The sequence below is a fragment of the Gopherus evgoodei genome, chromosome 8 (assembly GCF_007399415.2).
Source record: "Gopherus evgoodei ecotype Sinaloan lineage chromosome 8, rGopEvg1_v1.p, whole genome shotgun sequence".
Lineage (NCBI taxonomy): Eukaryota > Metazoa > Chordata > Testudines > Testudinidae > Gopherus > Gopherus evgoodei.
Genome location: NC_044329.1, coordinates 19,225,310 through 19,245,785, shown reverse-complemented (window position 1 = coordinate 19,245,785; position 20,476 = coordinate 19,225,310).

Here is a 20,476-nt window from a genome sequence, read left to right as displayed (position 1 = left end):
CACAATGAATTGAAATTTTGGAACTTTCAGTTTACAATAGCAGCCTCTATATAACCATGTACCAATTTGGCATATTTGCTGATATGTCTAGTCTTTTCGTACGTCAATCTGTCACATTTCATCGCGTACAAACAGACTTTGCCCCAGGAAAATTTATCTCTGAGTACCAAGAAACAAATTCAAATTTAGGGCACTAGAAGTCATCTACAATACTAAACAAAAGTTCCTGTCTGCATGATGTTACCCAGACGTTCCACTTTGGTTTCTTAGGATTTTAATCTTCCTTAATAGCATGGTACCTTAGGTAGACTTTGCAGTTGGTATGTATGCATAGGATGGATGGAGGGTCTGCAGAATGTTAATCAGTCCTTAAGCAGGCAAAATTTCTATGGTTGGTGGCATTTCTCCCATGGAAACCTGTATCCTGTACATAAATGCCTATTTCAGACATACAATTGTTTATCTGCTAGGAGCATAAGGTAAAGGAAGTTCCAATCCTAAATTTCATGGAAATTCATGAATTTGATCATGAGCTTGATCATTCCTTCTCCGTATAGAACGGAGATGCTTTTAATATGTGATTTTAAGCACCTGCCTCCATCCTGGGCACATTTGGGGCATTATGGTAAGAGTAACACCATCTCCATCGCAAACTTCCTCTTTTCCTTGTAGCCTGAAGAAGCCCCTCCACAGAGCTCTGAGTCGTGGAGGTCCTGCAGTGATGCAAACGATGGATGGAGGGACTTGGGTAGGTTTACCTCTGGAGTGAAAACTCTGTTCTTGTGGTTTTACTCTTTACTCCCATCTGGTGATAGAGAAGAAAATGATTTTGTGAAGAGGTAACAATTGTGTTTGTGTAACTGATGCATACATTTGTATTGCAGATAGTGCCTGGCGCAGAAGTGGGCAAACTACAGCCCACGGGCCACTTCCAGCGAGTCAGACATTTTTATCCAGCCCTCGAACTCCCACCAGGGAGCAGGGTCAGGGGTTTGGCTATAAGTGAATAATAGGCCTGTCCAGGTACCTGATGCATCATAGTTAAATAAATTCTGCTGTGCCATCTAGAAGAGACTGCATGAAAACTAACTTGTGTTCCTTCATTAACAGCAAGTCTCTGATGCTGATATGCTGACTTTACTGGAAGTGATCTGAACATACTCTGTTAGGGCAAATGGAGGATATGATCTGCCACTTACTCATAAGCTTTATACATAGGGTTTTTTGAAAGGTTTTTCTTTCTTTTGCCAGAATTTAGTCAGGTTTGTATCTCAGTTATTAAGATACTAGAAAAATCAGAACCCACCTAGATTTCCAAAGAGGTTAACTAGAGCCCCTTTCATTGATCACACAGAAATAGTAAAATAGAATAAATGGTATCTCTTTCAGGACTAGTGGTAGATTACTTTGTTTTGGGCTTCTCTCTCTCGGCGGGCAGCGATCAATCCAGTGGAGATCGATTTATTGCGTCTAGTCTAGACGCAATAAATCAACCCGCGAGCCCTCTCCCATCGACTCCTGTACTCCACCACTGCGAGACGCGCAAGCACAGTCGATGGGAGCGGCAGTAGTCGACTCACCACGGTGAAGACACCATAGTAAGTCAATCTAAATACGTCAACTTCAGTTACGTTATTCATGTAACTGAAGTTGCATAACTTAGATCAGTCCCACCCCCTAGTATAGACCAGGGCTAAGATAGATGACCCATTTACAACAGTTGTCTCTTGACATGGTTACACAGTTGTGCTGAAAGCTAGATGGAATCTAACCTGTCTTTACACAAGATTAAAACCTTGGACTGTTGAAGCCTTTAGCCCAGTTAAATATATGTGGTTGAACCTTATCAACATGACAATTTTTAACTGGGACTTCTGACCTGCTTACAGTTTTATAAAGGGGGCCTTTCTCTCTCTTGTTTGTGTGTTTGATGCAGTGCATTCCTTTATTCTGGACCTCTACATTTTCTTTTTTGTTGTCTCTATCTATCTCTATCTATATATAGAGAGAGATGATTTATATAATATAAAAACTGGAAAAACTCAAATCTATATTCACATTACATGTATTTTGCAGCTCTTTTTATGCTGAATATTGTACATTCAATGAACACCTCCATTTACGCTTAATGGAGACAGACTGAAAGAAAATCAACATAACTCCCCATTCGGAACATGAACTGTGTCATTCCAGTTAGAATATAATACCTAAGTGGAGTTAAAGCAACATGTGTCCTTAATGTTTACATGACTATGTCGTGCAGCTTTAGTTCTTTGTAAAAAATTACAGTGGGTATCACAGAGACTAAGTTGTAAGCACTCATATTTACTCTCTGAACATTTGGCTCAAATCCTTGATTGGGTCACATAGGAATAAATAATCAAACTCCCTTTCCATTCTCATGTCACAAAACTACCAACCACAGCGAGAAAAGAAAAATCTTGCTCACTCCTGGCTGAGTTGTATTGGAGGTCAGGATTGAGATGTGTTGGCAGAGCTCTTTGGGGGCAATATTTGGCCTGTGCCTGAAGGCAGACAGACAACACAGTGATGGACAGCAATAGAAAATGCTAAGATACGCTCTAAGTACGCTCACAAATAGAAAGAAAAAGTCACAATCACATATACCCGTATTTCAGTTTTTACATGCTGAATTCCTACTTAAATTTAGAAGCAATGCTGGCTTGTTCATGAGGCCCACTAGAGGGCAGCATCTTCCACAAAACTAAGCTAATATGTAGCATACTGATTGTTTTTTCCTCTTAAGCAAAAGAGGGGGGTAGCCAATGCAGGAGATATAAAAGGAGCAGAAAGGAAAAACTATGTATTCTCCCCACTGGGCATTATTTTTTCCCATATTTACACCAGTAAATGCTGCATTGCCAGCATGCGACCTACACATGCATCTAGAGCAGCAGTTCTCAACCAGGGGTACATGTACACGTACCCCTGAGGATATGCAGAAGTCTTACTGGGGGGCACATCAACTCATCTAGATATTTGCCTGGTTTTCCAACATGAAAAGCACTAGCGAAGTCAGTGCAAACCAAAAGTTCACACGAGTTGTTTATACTGCTTTATATACTATACACTGTAGTGTAAGAACAATATTTATATTCCAGTTGATTCATTTTATAATTATATGGTAAAAATGAGAAAGTAAGCAATTTTTCAGTTAATAGTGTGTTTTGTATTTTTATGTCTGATTTTGTAAGCAAGTAGTTTTTAAGTGACATGAAAGTTGGGGGTACACAAGACTCCTGAAAGGGGTACAGTAGTCTGAAAGGCTGAGAGTCATTGATTTAAAGACTGACCATACTCTAAAATACTCGAAGCTCTGGATATGTGTTGATAAGGCAGCAGAGCTACAGAAAAGATAGTTTGCTGAAGTAATTAAAACCACCTCTCCGACTCCGGGAAATGGCTCATTCAGTTGCATCATTAATTTTTCCAGGGCTTAGTTATGACAATAGCTCTGAAATAAAAGTGGGTTTGTTTGTTTTTTTACTTTTTCAATTTTTGTTTTAATTACAGCACTGCTATTGATGATGTCACCTCATGTTTCCCTCTAACCCCCAAAGGAGTAATCACCATCACCCTCCTTAATATAATTTCTTGGTTTGGTTTTGTGCAGGATTGTGTGGTTGCAGACACTGTGCCTGCAGACATTGCTGGATGGGCCAGAATCATTTTGAAAGTGGGTATGGCCAGTACTGGGCATGCTCATTAGCTGTTTGAAGCTACTTGGGTGATTTCCATTGTGGGCAAGCAGCCTGGCAGGACACACCCAGAGTCACTCTCCAAATGTTGAAGCAGTGGGGACTCAAGGGGAGGAGTTTATAGATGAAAACTGGGAGACAGGCTGAGAATCTCAGCAGTAGGGTGGTTCTGAACAGAATGTATTCAAAGGGAGTCTGAAGGAGAGTGTAGGATTATTGCATGTTTCCCAGATGTTAAGAAGCTTGCATGCTCTACAGATGATGTGTGGACAGGGCCGGCTCCAGGCATCAGTGTAGGAAGCAGGTGCTTGGGGCTGCCAATTTAAAGGGGCGGCATGTCCAGGTCTTCTGCGGCAATTCAGCGGCGGGCCCCTCATTCCTTCTCTTCCTCTTTGAGCTGCCACTGAATTGCCACTGAAGGGGAAGAGACAGGGGACCCACAGCCGAATTGCCGCCAAAGAAGTGGTGCGATTGAGCTGCCGCCTCTCATCTTTTTTTTTGGCCGCTTGGAGCGGCAGAAAAGCTGGAGCCGGCCCTGGGTGTGGATGCCATTCCACAGAGACTGAGAAGGATAAATTTTCCCAGAGAAGAGCCCAGTATATGTATGTGCACATGCATAATTATATTTTGCATTTGAACTTGTGATAGTAACAAGACTAAAACTTGTGGGGGAAGTCATGATAGTGTCTTTAGAAGCATTATTGATAATACATTTTTTTTTAGGGTTATAAGTAAACTTATGCAGTCACATACATCTGCATGTGGAGAGAGAAATTTAGTAAACTTTCTCTTAGAGATTTTGTCACTCTCTTTTTAATAGAAATTTAACTCTGTGTAATATATAGTCCTGAAAAAAACTGGTCTGTACTACAGCAACAAGAGAAGCTGAGGTACAGGAAGGGGGAGGAAAAGACCGTGCCTGATATTAGCATATTGCCTTCATCAAACCCGTTACACATGCAAATGCAATTATAGGGAAAGTCCAGCTTCACCTATATACTTCTGGGCTGCAGCATGCTCAGTTGCTTATAGTGAGGATGGTGCACATTCACTTTGCTCTCTGAAGGCTGGGTTTTTAGCTGCTAAAATGAAAAGTCTGAGTATTTGCAAGCTGCAATGTTTCTGGAGGTTTATAACTTGGCCATATTTAGGGAGATTTTCACATGGGTGGCAAAAGGCACATCCCTGACACAAAGGTCACCCCCTTGTCAAATTTCAAGTCTCTAGTTCACAGCCTGGGGGTACTACAGCCATTCAAAGATAAGGTCACTAGAAATTTTTAACATACCCAAAATAATGTACGTTTCTCAGGCTTCAGTCTTAGAAACAGCTAAACCATTGTAACTGAAATTTTCAAAAAAAAAAAATAATAACATTCTAAGGCAGACACCTGCCATGAAAATTTTCAGCCCAAACAGCTAAAATTTGCCTAAGTTATAAGCAATTGAAAAGAAGGTTTTATAATATGAAATGTTAGGCAAGCTTAATAGCAGGTGGCATGATTTTATATTGGAATTGGAAAAGGTTCAGTAAAAGGCAACAAAAATTATTAGGGGTCTAGAAAGGCTGCCATATGAGAAGAGATTAAAAAGAGGGAGTTTTCAGCTTTGAAAAAAGACAACTGGGGGATATGGTAGAGGTCAATAAAATCATTACTGGTATGGAGAAAGTAAGTAAGGGTGTGGTTTTTTACTCCTCATAACACAAGAACTAGGGGTCACCAAATGAAATTAATAGGCAGCAGGTTTAAAACGAACAAAGGAAGTATTTTTCCAAACAATGCATAGTCAACCTGTGGAACTCCTTGCCAGAGGACATTGTGAAGGCCAAGACTATAACAGGGTTCAAAAAAGAACTAGATAGGTTCATGGAGGAAAGGTCCATCAATGGCTATTAGGTTCTGCATGGGCAGGTTCAAATGTGAAGTGATTGGAAGCATAAAGTATATTGACTGAGCTATGATAGGGAAAGGACCTAAATAGCATGTGCAATAAATAGACAAAATAATCCTAACTGACATTTATTAATGATATATAGCAAATGGAAGGAAACTGAAATAAAACTAAATAGCATGTCGCTTAACAGTGTTTTCAGACTATTTTGTTTCATAAAATGTCTCACACATTGCACACTGAAAAACAAAATGCAGTGAAACTTCCCTTTAGAAGATCCCTCCAGGGACCTGCACAACCCTTGTTTCCTAATACAGATAGAGTTCTAGTTAAAGGTCAAGTTATATTGCCCTGGAAACCTAAAGGATAATTTAGCATTTAATGAGTGGTGGCTGCCTTTTAGAGCTGGGATTGCTAGTGCAGATTTCGCTGCCTATCCAACATGTTTTCCACTGGAATGCTTAAAATAAGCTTTCCTCCGCCCCCAGAAAAAATTTATAGTTAATCCAAATAATAGAAAGGCCCAACAGTCCTGTGCTTTTCACCTTCACTTCCTCCTATGCAAAGGTGGTACCATCAGTCAGAGTGGATGAAGAATTCTGATTTTGCTGCATTTTGTACCCTTTCTACACAATTGTTGATGACACAGAAGGTGAAAGGCAGAGCAGATTTAGGTAGGTATTTAATGTCATACCACAACATAGCAATAAAAGTGTCCTAAATCCTGATGTGTCTATACATGAACTAGATGATGAAATGTATCACCCAAGAGAGAGCTGAAACCTGTGCTCTGCTACAACCTTTGCATCAAGCTAAGATTTCCCTAATCTAACTTCCTCTATTTAGTGTGGCTTTGGGAGAAATATGACATAAAATGTTAACTTCCTATTCAACAGACCTGCTCTTCGGGTGTTGAATCTGTATAATTTTCTGACAAATTATTCTTCACAATTTTTTTCTGCTGTTCATGTGGCAAGTCCATCTTATAGTGCTGTGGGAAGAGTGCTAGATGCCAGTATGATTTGTCCATTGTGACCCTCCAGCTGCAGAACCTTTGTCATTGCTACTGTCAAAGAACACAGCTTGTCTTTCTGATCCCATCTTGGGTTTGCAGTGCTGTCAGCTAGAGAAACTGTCTTTTACTTGTAAACGGAACAAATGTGAGAGGTATTCATAAACCTGGAACATTACAGTCATTGTCTAGAATATGGGCCAAATCCTCAGACCCAGTGGTATTGCTTTGTCTCGCACCGTGGCTACTGCTCTGAAAGTGTTCGGTTTGCATGGGCCACACAAATAAGCCACTATACAGCCTGTTCACAATGAAAGACAAGACAAAAGATCTAAGTCTGTAAAAATGACAAAGATATTCTTACCCAAATATGAGGAAGCATTGAGTCCTTCAGATATCTGGGTAACATGATTATAAGGGATGCTAAACATCACTTAGGCTGCGCCTGCACTTGGAGCCAGCGGTGTGATTTCCAGCATGCATAGACATAGTCACGCTAACCCAATGAGAGCTAGGTTGCTAAAAATAGTAGTGTAGCTGCAGTATCATGGGCAGGTGCAAGCAGTGACGTGGACTAGCTGCCCCCTGAGGTCCGGACAGGTTTGTGCTAGGGCCAGCTAGCCCGCCACTTGCTGCAGCCCATAGTACCATGGCTACACTACTATTTTTAGACCACATGCTCAATGAGAGCATGTCTACATGAGCTGGGAATCACACCCCTAGCTCCAAGTGTAGACGTAACCTTGGACATCTCACACGGATTTGGACTCACAACTGCTACTCTAATGACATTCAGCCACATTTAGAGAAGCAAACATATTACTCTGAAGTGGAAAATGAAATTGCTGCAGTCTCGGCATCTTGATATACGCATGTGAGACATGGGTGCGAAGGAAACAGAGCATTAAGAGGCTTTCTGCCTTTTGAATTGAACTGCCACAAGTGATTGCTCCAGGTTACATCATACATGGCTAAGGTAATTTCCAAAATTAACTGGAGTGATACCTGATATCAAGACAGTCAGATGAAAAAATGTCAGTTGACGACACATGTAGGTCGGATGAGGAAGATTGCTGCAACAAGCTTTGTAGGGGTGGGCGCCAGCCCAGGGGAGGCCTGGACAGGATGCAGTACAGTACTCTTCTCAAGGCTGTTTGAAGATCACAAAACGTGGAGGAAGATTGCTGACCAATAATCCCATTGCCGTTTACTGCTCATTGTGATGTGACTTTATGGTGCTTTGTACCATGAGAATAACAGTAATTAATAACAGCCTTTTCAGAGGGCTTGGTAGTGAGCCTAACCATGGCAGATGATCAAGTTCTACACATTCTGCGCAGTCAAGAACCCTCTTTCCTTGCTCCATCCCAATGTCAGCTAAGCATTTTCTTCATGTTTTGATGCCTTTATGTGACTCTTGTGACCTGTTCTTTGCTTCAGCCTTGGTCCGGGTGGTGTTTGAGGATCTAGTTGGCAGGATTTTAGGGGAGCAAGAAGCAAGCACATATTACCCCCTAGAACACTGTTAAAGATTGAGGGGATTTTTATCTGGTGCCCCTTCTAGTGCACGGAACCAACAGACACTGCCTAAGCCACGTCTGGCAGTAGATCCCAAGCCCTAGGGCTAAACCAGATGAGGTATATCCTCAAGGAGACAAATAGTAAGTTGAGGGTAAGGGTCTCTAAGGTGTGATAGGGAAGGGAGACAGCTGGAGGGAGTTTGTGAGGAGAAGGATATAATACAGTCCAGCTTCAGGAAAGGGTCCCAACTGAGGCTAATACTGTGCACAAAGATTTATGGGTATCAATAGAATTTAAATTCACTCTATTTCAGATGATTCTGAAGCAAATATTTCCCACAGCCCTACTGCTACTTTATGTAAGAAAACAATTAACCAACAGGAAAGATTAAGTAAGTTCACCCCTACCTACAGTCAACAGTGGAATCACAGAACACCTCCCAGCCACACAGTACACCAAATGTTAGAGGGAGTGAAGAATGTTCTGTCTCTGTATATAGTGTGTTTCTGGCCATGCTGTTTGAGAACTCATCCAAGTAGCAGAACGCCATCACTCATGGAAATGTCTTCTGCCATTCTAATAAATAAAAGAGACAAAGAAATGAAGCCTTCGCTTACCGGGATCACTGAGAATGCTACAGGTCCCTAGAAAGTATGACCCTAGCAAAAGCAACTCCCCTGAGGGAAGGGCAATGTGTCTTGAGAACACAGTGCAGGACAGGTGGAGAAGGAAAGCAAACCAGACTTGCATTTAAAAATCTTGAACCAAGTAGCTCAGTGCCTTCCTCTGAAAAAGTACCATCTCCTTAGAGTGCGGACAAGAGGTGCTTTCACCTTGCTTAAATCAGTTAAAATAGGATCTGTTTCTGCAGCTGTAAACCAGCTCTGAGCACGTTTTAGGGCTTCTCTACGTGAGGATGTTACACTGGATTACTTTGAACCAAGTGCAACAAATGAACTATATTGAACTGAGGTTCACTCAAACCACTTTGTTATGCTTGTTTGAGGCACTGTCCTTATTAATCATTAAGTCCACAGAGCGCTGTGTTTGTTTGAGTTAACTGTGCAGCATTCTGCACATTTATCCCCTGCAGCACTGTTCTACTACTCAGCTCTAGAGAGCTCTGGGAGTTTTCAGGTAGTGCATTGTGGGTTGTCTGCCAGAACCTGCAGGAATTCTGGGACTTGTGGTCAGACTAACAAACTTCCATGATTCCTCTCCCTGGCATCCAATAATTTACCCATATTTTTCCAGTGCCATTTTTTAACTGCTGTCAGGCAGCATGGAGGACCCACAGCTGAACACCACAGTTGTGACAGTCATTAATACAAACAAGCTGATGCATAGCAATTATCATTTGTGCAACCAGATGGCTATAGCTATGGCTTCCAAGGCTGTAGCAATACAACTACGGGTAGAGGAGGAGCAAGAGAATGACACTGAGCAGTTACTTCTGCAGAGCGTTTATCTGGAATAGCTTCACTTGGTGGAGTGCCGCTTCTGGGCTCAGCCAACTAGCAGGACAGAACAGTGATTTCCCTACACATACACACCCTGAATTTCCACAACACCCCACAGTGGTCAACTAGTGCAGTGTTTCCAATTTAGTCACTGCTAGGAAATTTGAATTGAAATTGAAACATTAATACACACCTTAAAAGCAGATACAATGTATGATAAAATACTTGTACCTGAAAAAGTATAATAGGTTTGAAAAGTGTGAACAACGACTAGCTTCACACAGCTGTTGTTTTTTCTGACAATGCTGGCATATTCATTTTGGCATTGTTGGCCATCCTTATAATTTCAAATTATGATTTGTAAGCAAGGTCTGAATGAACTTTCCCCTGGACAGCTGATGATGAGCCAGGGGTAGGGGGAAAGCTTTGGGACAAGATGGTATTTTCGTGAATTCACCTACTCTGCCTAAGGATCGAGCAGATAGAGCTGTGTTGCCCAAGTGACCAGTTTTGGTTGGTGTTGGGAGTTTCTATACTAAACATTTTTATTATATTATACTTATTTTTTTCATAAGAACACAAGAATGGCCATATTGGGTCAGACCAGTGGTCCATGTAGCCCAGTACTCTGTCTTCCAACAGTGACCAATGCCAGGTGCTTAACAGAACAGGGAAATTACTGAGTGATCCATCGCCTGTCATCCTCTTCTAGCTTCTGGCAAACGGTTGCTCTCAGAGCTTTGTGTTGCTTTCCTGCCCATCTGGGCTAATAGCCATTGATGGACATATCCTCCATGAGCTTATCTAGTTCTTTTTTGAACCCTGTTATAGTCTTGGCCTTCACAACAGCCCCTGGCAAAAAGTTCACTGGTTGACTGGACGTTGTGTGAAGAAATACTTCCTTTTCTTTATTTTAAACCTGCTGCCTATTAATTTCATTGGGTGACCCCTCAGTTCTTGTGTTATGTGAAGGAGCTTATTCACTTTCTCCACACCAGTAAAGATTTTATAGACCTCTCTCATATCCCCTCTTAGTCCTCTCTTTCCAACCTGAAAAATCCCAGTCTTTTTAATCTCTCCTCATATGGAAGCTGTTCCATAAAAGATGGGGGCGACCAGAACTGCATGCAGTATTGGAGGAGTTTGGTTTGCCAGACTGATCAGCAAAGCCAATACTGACAAACTATGTGAAAAGGCTGCAAAATATCAATCCTCTGGACTGCATCAACATGTAGAAAGCCTTATAAACCAGTCATTGTCAAAGCCAATTTTAGAAGTATTTAATGAAGCTGTTATAAATGCTGGAGACACAACACAATTTATTCAAATACACATGGCTGTCACATCATACTTTCTCTTTAAGCAAGAGATAACACACACTGCAAACTGGAGGGCAATGTTAAGTGCATTGTCATTTGTTAATCCTGAAAATGGACACTGGTTCCAACCAAGACTAGCAAATGCTCACTATCTTTCTGCAAGAAACTCAACTGGTTGATTAGAAGTATGCAGTAAAACAGTGAAAGACACAGCAGTTGAAAAAGTGAAAAACTCTCTCACCGCATTCAGAAAATGTGCATACATGACTGATGAATGCATCATAGCAAATGGGTGTCGAGTATTAAGTCAATGTATATGTTATCTTGATGTCAGTGGTAGGCCAGTAGATGAATTTCTAGATGTTCAGGTTATAGAAGACACATTGGCTGCATCACTGACAACCCACATCTTAGAAAAGTTAAATGCTTGCAAATTGAACCCCAAAGAGATGGCTGCTTGTGCATTTGATGGAGCTACAAACTTCTCTGGAAGTGGAGTACAAGCTTTACTCAGAGAAAAGTGTAACTCTAAACTCTACATTACACACTGCAGAGGCCATCTACTCCAACTAGCACTAGTACGAGCTGCAGAATTTTCAAAGGGCATTTAAAAAGCTATAAATTTGATGTCTTCATTATACTCTTTTTTCAGCAAGAGTCTAAAAGTAAAAGGATTGAATGTTTTTGGAAAATAGAGAAGATACACTGGGACTGAAATTCAGATTAGGCCAACCTGGTAAAACCCGCTGGCTTTCTCATGAGCGATCCTTGGCTGTTGTCTTAAAATTACTGCAATCATTATTACTGGCTTTGGAAAGTATCTACTGAGATGAGACAGATCTAAGTAGTGAGGCTGGTGTACTACTTTTGCTACTATGTTCATTCTGTCCTGTAAGTCTACTGTTGAAACCACGTGGGTCATTAAACAATACCATCCAGGCATCTGCTAAAACAGTAGTAGATCTCTGTCCACCAGTGGAACCTACATTTAGATGATTCAGAGAGCTATCCATTGAAAACGTACTGGAAGAAGTAAAGATTTCAGTTCAGAAGTTGACTAATTAGGGCACTTATATTAATTCCTTAAATGAAGAGGACAAGAAGTGGTTGTTAAGCCAGCTGAAAAAGTAAAGTGCACAGACTTGATTCTTACATCTCTACAACAGCAATTTATGGATTCTATCAACCTCTGTGTAGCTTTTATAGATGCCTGTCATAAAACACCAACAGCTGAGTGGAGTGAGGCAATGGAGCTGCCATGTGATCAGGACAGAATAAACAATTTGAACAGAGAGTGGAATACCATATGATGAACAAATGACGATTTGACTTCAACTTCTTCTTCATCATCACTAGTGGTTCAACCCAATTTTTGTGCTATGTTTCCTGGGATGAAAGAAGTAGGAATTCATCTCTTTCTATACCCAGTCACAACAGCTACAGTTGAGCATTCTTTTTCCTCATTGAATAGAATTTTGTGTTCTGAAAGAAGTCACCTTCTGCCTGATCATGAGCATATCATAAAGGACTGATCACATGAGAAGCTACCAAAAATGAATGCACTGCATTTGAAAAGTTCATTTACAGAGTTGTGCAAAATTACAAGAAGAAACCAAGAAGGATGTAGATATAGTGCTTCATAGTAGGCTTGCGTAGGCAACTTTAATTTGTGTGATGATTTCAAAACATGAGTTAAATCTAATAAAATGGTCGTGAAACATTTTTCAGTTTTTATTATGGTGTCATACATCCTACTTTTGCCCTAATGGTCTCACCCCACCCCCTGTATTTTTGAACACACCCCTAATTTCAATTCTGGGGAAAACACTGATAGTGATTCAGAACTTCCTAAAGATCAATGAAGAGCTCACCTCAGAGGTGTTGTGGCAGAACACCAACATGACAGTCACATGCTTTCTGACAGTGTAAGGAACTATCACTGTCTAGAAGTTCACTACTCCTGATTGCTACTGGTCAGTAGCTAACCAGTTTGGCGTTGGTAGATCAACAGTTTGTGCTGTTGTCATGGAGGTTTGTGATGCTCTGAGGAGGATGCAGCTGCACAGGTCATAAAACTTAGCAATGTGCAGAAGATTATTGGTGGCTTTGCACAGATGGGATTCCTGAACTGAGCAAGGGCTATTGATGGAGGACACACACCTAGTCTTTGTCCCCACACCAGGCCAAAGACTTTATCAACAGAATAGGATATTTCTCCATGGTACTGTAAGGCTGGTTGTTCACCAATATTAATCTGGGAGGTCTGGTAAGGTCCATGATGCCAGGATCAATAAAAACACAGGCTTGTCTGCTGGAATGAGCAATGGAATTTTTTCTCCCAGGATCCCTATGACCATTAATGGAGTTATCATTCCTCCTGTCATTCTAGGAGACCCAACTTACTCTCCGTTTCCCCAGCTGACGAAACCGTACACCAGACACTTGGACAAGAGAAAGAAGCAGTTTAGCTATCCCCTGCATAGTTGCAGAATGACAGTGCTGTATGCATTTGGAAGACTGGAAGGCAGGTGGCAGTGTCTCATGACGGGGCTGGATGTTTCTCAGCATTATGTACCTTGCATGACAAGTGCTTGCTGTATTTTTCACAACATCTGTGTGAGGGAAGAAGAAATCCTGGATGGAAGGTGGGAGCAGGGGAAGACTTTCAGAATGCTCTGGACAGCCAGAGAGGGTGCCTCTGCAAAACGCCCCAGGTGATGAGGGAAACCGGGTCAGGCAGGCATTGTCCTCCTACATTAGAGGCAGGGGCAGTAGTGGGTAATGAATGTGCTGTAACCAAAGAAATGACTGAAATGCATTTGTGTATTGATTTTTATTAGGAATTAATATGACAGACGGGATGTTATATAAATGATGGGGGGAGCTGTTCCTCAGTGAAATTTTTCAGCTGAGTTGTTAAAAAAAATGTATTGAGTTTATAAATAACAGAGGTAACGAGGCTGCTTGAATTTTAAAATAGTGAACAAGAACACAGCGCTAAAGCCTGTGGAACTGGGGCGTGCTCAGAGTGCGGAGTGCTCACAAAGGCCTGTAAGCTGTTCTCCATCTCTGGGGAGGGACTAGGCGGGGGGGAAGAGCTTGCTATTTGGTTGATTGAAAGGGAGGTCCCTGTATGGTCTCCATAGTTTGGTAAAATAGGGTGCTGGGCTTGACCTTTGTAGCAAAAGATACTGCATCACAGCTGTTTGATTCTGCACCATCTGCATCACGTGTGTCCCTTTCCAGGTCCATGCACGCCATTTTTTAGTGTTCCAGGAAACCTTCCCTTCACGTTTCTGCCTGCCCAGTCCTCTTGGGCTGCAGTTCTTTGAACATTTCCTCTCACGCCTCTTTTTTCCTTCAGCAGTTTGTCAGCCTCTCAGCGGGTGACAAGTCCCCTGTATACATGGATGGTGGCATTGCAGGTGCTAAGAGAAATTAAAAAAAAAAAAGAGTATGAATTGCCCCTGTCCTCGTTTCCATGCCAACAATGATAAAATGTTGATTTCACCATTTACATCTTCTCCTCTCACTCTGGGGATTGCTTCAAGATGGTAAGATGTTTTGAAAATTATTTCCCTCTCACATAGGTTCCCTGTAAAAATACTGGGGTAGGGGCTAAGTGGTTGAGGGTTTGGGTGGGCTTGTGATGATTTTGGGTGAGTGGGGGCCTATGGTTTGAGGTGGGTGGAGGGCTGGTGGGTGGCAGCAGCAGAAGGCAGGTTAGTAATTCCATGCTGCTGCAGGAATGGAAGCGACACACCAAGTAGATGGGCAGTCCTGGGTCAGCTGCGCTGCCTTGCAATGTGCATACCCACATAGAGCACAATCTTTGCTCTTAAGTTCTCCCGCTGATCCCAAGCATTTCAGAGAGCCATGAGTGTCTGATAATGCCTTAAAATACCTATGAATTTTGAAATGTCTCTGAAGCCTGATTTAGGTAACTTACACACAAAACCTCATTAGCTAAAAGCTGAGGGCACTTACGAAATTGTGAGCCAATTTACTTTTTCTATTACTCTTCTCATTCAGTTTCTGCTACTACAAGAAACATGCCTGCCATGCAATGCATTTGATTTGTTAGCCCCTGTGGTGCCAACATCTTGAACATGGGAAGGGGGTGCATGAGGGATGGAGAGAGCAAGGAGTGAGACAAAGCAGCTCGGGAGGGGGAGGGGGTTGGAGGCTATACATTTGGCTGCTGGTGGTAATATTGGTACTGCAGGGACATAAAACTTGATAGCTTTAGGGCTCCAGCATGGATGTCATTTTGAGCACCTCGTGGGGAAGAGGTTAAAAGCTGTATAGGTGGAGAGAGGCTCCTAGCTCCACCCAGCATGGCAATGGACAGCAAGTACTTGGGAAAATATTGTTGAAATCTCCCTATTCAGTTGTCTGTATGGGGTTCTTTCATATTCTCCAATTCTACCAGGTCATACAGTTCTTGGCTGCCCGGAAAAATCTCCTCTGGTTGGACCCTCTGATATAAGCGAGGTCAACGAAGCTTGTCATGGAGTCTTGGATGCTTTCTGGAAAACTGTTTACTATATCGTTCTTGGGTGCAGTGGCGACATTGCTTGCAAAAATGCAGCCTAGTTCCTCGTGTTTGAGCAGAGAGAGGGAGCATTACCGAAGGTTCAGTTCTGGTCCTTTGTCTTCAGATACTTTTGCTGGAACTCCTTTACTTTGACTTTACACTGGGTCCAGCTCTGGGAGTGCCCCCTTTTCTCCATTTGTTCTGACAGTGTCTTGTAGATGTGTGCCTTCTAGTGACTCTTCTGTAGATGGAACTGGATGTGCGGCTCTCCAAAGAGGGTAATGAAGTCTACGAGTCCTACAGGGGTCCATGCAGAAGCACAGGGGATCATGGCTGCTGTTATGGGTATGTGACTCTGAATGTGTGAACTCCCTTCTACCTGGTATTGAAAAGGGGCTGAGTGCCAGCATTTAAATGGAGACTTAAATGGAGAGATGACATCCGGTCAACATGATCCTGAGGCAGTGATTGTCATATGCAGACAATCCAATCAAAGTTTGAAGAAGTGCAGTGTGGGATAGCAATGGAAGGACTGCCAGCAGTGGAGTAGGTAGGAATACAACCAAACTCTCTGTGGAGTTACTCCTGTTCCAAGGAGGATGACTTACTGTGGCCTAAAATGCCAAATAATTGGCTTTAAAAATGATTGTGTGGGGATGTAAGGCACAAGAAGGAGAACGAACTGCAGTTACATCAGTATAAAAATCCCCTGTCTTGTTTTTCTTATGCACCTTCAGATGTCAGCAGCCTCTGCCACTTTGGGAATACTTCAACTTAATACTGCAACTCCCTGTGACTGTAGCCATCATTTCAGATCTGGTTACAATGATGGTAGACAAAGGCCTGGTCTACACTACGCGTTTAAACCGAATTTAGCAGCATTAAACTGATTTAACTCTGCACCCGTCCACACAACGAGGCCCTTTATATCGATATAAAGTGCTCTTTAAACTGGTTTCTGTACTCCTCCCCGACGAGAGGCGTAGCGCTGAAATCGGTATTGCCATGTCAGATTAGGGTTAGTGTGGCCGCAAATCGATGGTATTGGCCTCCGGGCGGTATCCCACAGTGCACCATTGTGACTGCTCGGGAAAGCAGTCTGAACTCGTATGCACTGGTCAGGTAGACAGGAAAAGCCCTGTGAACTTTTGAATTTCATTTCCTGTTTGCCCAGCGTGGAACTCTGATTAGCACAGGTGGTGATGCAGTCCCAAATCCAAAAAGAGCTCCAGCATGGACCGTACGGGAGATACTGGATCTGATCGCTGTATGGGGAGGCAAATCTGTTCTATCAGAGCTCCGTTACAGAAGACGAAATGAGAAAGCATTTGAAAAAATCTGCAGGCTATGATACAGAGTCCCCAGGCCAGTGCTGTGTGACAAGCGTAACGGAAAGCCAAAGAATCAAATGGACGCTCGTGGAGGGAGGGAGGGGGGACTGAGGACTGGAGCTATCCCACAGTTCCTGCAGTCTCCGAAAAGCATTTGCATTCTTGGCTGAGCTCCCAATGCCTGAAGGGTCAAAAACATTGGAGCCAGTAGTTCAGGGTATATGTTGTCAATTTACCCCCCTCCTTCCCCAAAGAAAAGGGGAAAAAATCGTTTCTTGTCACTTTTCAATGTCACTGTGTGTCTACTGGATGCTGCTGGTAGACAGGGTGCTGCAGCGCTAAACAGCAGCATCCTCTCCCCTCCCTTCCCTGGTGGCAGACGGTACAGTACAAAATGACTGATAGCCGTCCTTGTCATCATCCCGTGAGTGCTCCTGGCTGGCCTTGGTGAGGTCGGCCGGGGGCGCCTGGGTAAAAATGGGAATGACTCCCTGTCATTCCGGGCAGACAGTACAAAATGCTGGGTAACCGTCCTCATCATGGCAGCTGGAGCCTGAGCTCCATCAGCCCCACTCCCCCCTTTCATGTCTAAAGAAAAGATTCTGTACTCCCTGGACTATCATAGCAGCAGGAGACTGCCTCCCCCTCACTTTATCTCACTAAAAAGTCAGTGTTTCTTATTCCTGCATTCTTTATTACTTCATCACACAAATGGAGGGACACTGCCACGGTAGCCCAGGAGGAGTGTGGGAAGAGGGAAGCAACGGGTGGGGTTGTTGCAGGGACACCCCCTAGAATGGCATGCAGCTCATCATTTCTGCGGGATCTCTGGGGCTCTGACCCGGAGCAGCTGTGCTCTCTGGCTCTCTAGTAGACTTGCCCCATATTCTAGGCAGGACTGTCTCTGTTTTTAGACAAAACATAAAGAAGGAATGACCCGGGGAGTCATTCCAATTTTTGTCCATGCGCCCCCGGCCAACCTCAGCGAGGCCAGCCAGGAGCACCCATGACAGCAGCAGACTGTACAAAATGCTTGATAACCATCATCACCATTTCCCAATTGCAAACGGTACAAAATGATTGAAAACCATCATCTCATCGCCAAAGGACAATGGCAGACAGTGCAATAGGGATAGTAACCATCTCTGCTACCTTGCAAAGGCAAATAAATGCTGCTGTGTAGCACTGCAGTACCGCCTCTGTCAGCAGCATCCAGTACACATACGGTTTTACAGTGACAAAATGCAAAACAGGCTCCATGGTTGCCATGCTATGGCATCTGTCAGGGCAATCCAGGGAAAAAGGACGCGAAATGATTGTCTGCCATTGTTTTCACGGAGGAAGCATTGAGTGACAACATTTACCCAGAATCACCCGCAACACTGTTTTTGCACCATCATGCATTGGGATCTCAACTCAGAATTCCAATGGGCGGGGGAGACAGCGGGAACTATAGGATAGCTATGGGATAGCTACCAACAGTGCAACGCTCCAGAAATCGACACTAGCCTCGGTACATGGATGCACACCGCCAAATTATTGTGCTTTGTGTGGACGCATGCACTCGACTTTATACAATCTGTTTTACAAAACTGGTTTATGTAAAATCGGAATAATCCTGTAGTGTAGACATACCCTCAGGGTTTGATATGCCAGCTCTAGTCAGGAGTAACTGCACTGAAATCAGGGAGGTTACATTAGTGTAATCCTAATCAAGCCCTCAACAGAGAAGTATTCCTGGAGAAAAGGTTTTGCTCAGAACTGCAGCATCTGGGATTTTACCCCATGGTTGCTATGAAAGTTGTTAGTTAATGTGAATTAATCTATACAAAGGCTTTAAAGTGAAGTTCCATACAAATACTAAGTGTTAATGGGTAAAAGGCAGGGCAGAATTTGGGTTCCTGGCTCTCATTTATATGTTGGTAAATGTGGCAGATGCTGTTCTTCTCTTGGCTAGCTTGTTACTGTCAACAGCTAGATACGTAACTTTTTATGACCTCTGAGTCAGAAGTTTTTTGCACCAGGATTTACTTGTCACTAAATCCTGGTTGTTCTAAGAAGGATCATAATGGGGTGAATTTATTGGCAATGATCCATGTGGACCATGAGACATACATAAAGACAGAGACAGAAGCCACTACCCACTCTACCCAACAAGCTTTTCTGGTGGAAGCCGTTCTACCCTCAAGGCTGCAGAATTGTACAACTAATTATAGGCCCTTTATACAAAAAGTCAGAATTTAGCCCTGGATTCTCTTGAACCAATTTGACGTAACAAACTTCCCCATTCTGTGTATTCCTACCAATATGACTTTATGAAGTACGAATAGTGGATGCTATGTATGCAATAACCAAAAGGCTGGTTTCTCAGGTAAAAATCTGAAGTATGAGCCTTTGCTTTAGAGAAGTAGCAGTTCTTTAAAAAAGCAAATTGCAGTTCTATCCTGCAAAACGTTACCTTGGGACTGAAAATCCACAACAAGATGAAACAAATCTCTTTGGGTGTGTGCACCAGATGTACTTGCAATTTATTATGCAAGTTTCAGCTGCATGATTTCAGTCATGGTGTCTGATCTGATTCCCAAGATAGTCAATGGGAGGTTTTTCTTTGACTTCAATAGGAGGAGAATCAGGCCTCAAGTATGGCAGTGTCTTATTTTTCCACAGCAAAATTTGATGTTTTAGTACAGGGGTAGGCAACCTATTGTGTGCCAAAGGCAGCATGCAAGCTGATTTTCAGTGGCACTCACACTGCCCCGGTCCTGGTCACTGGTCGGGGGGGCTCTGCATTTTAATTTAATTTTAAATGAAGCTTCTTAAACATTTTTAAAACGTTATTTACTTTACATACAACAGTAGTTTAGTTATGTATTATAGACTTGTAGAAAGAGACCTTCTAAAAATGTTAATGTATTACTGGCACACAAAACTTTAAATTAGAGTGAATAAATGAAGACTCGGCACACCACTTCTGAAAGGTTGCCCACTCCTGTTTTATTAGTTTAGCCATATGGACTCCATGCTATGGGACTCCTTGAAAATTTACTCCGGGTCTTTATAGCTCAACTTCTTTTTACACCCAAGACCTTTTATTCAAAACAATAGTACTTGGGTCAAAATATACTCTGTTACCGTGTAAATCCAGAATAATTCCATTGAACTAATTTCTGAATTCCACTGAAATTGGACACTGTCCTTTTAGCTATAGGATTCTTTAGTTTACAGCTAGCAGTTAACAATCCGTATGCGCTTGGCTCATGGATGAATTACAACATCACATGCTGGACATTAATGCTCACTCCTTTACTCTTGATTTAATGTTTAATTAATTGTGTCCCTTATTTGTCTGTGAATTCTTAGTAAAACATCTTGTAAATGTATCAAGAGTCAGTGTATGAATGAATATTGTATAACATAATATGTTAAAAAATCCGTTGCTCAAAAGTAGAGACTGACCTGGAATAGTAAGAGTGCAGTGGTCACCATCAGAAAGTCAGTATTTTACCAACAGACACCCCTTGGTGATACCTGCGTTACTGTAAAATATGTCTGTGCTTAAAACAGGCAACAGCTAATGGTGTTTTAGATACCATAATATGGTACTTGAGTAAACAGTCACTTTTAATAGCAACCGCTGTAGTCAATAAAGAAAAACATAGAAAAAAATCTCTATTCAGAATATGAT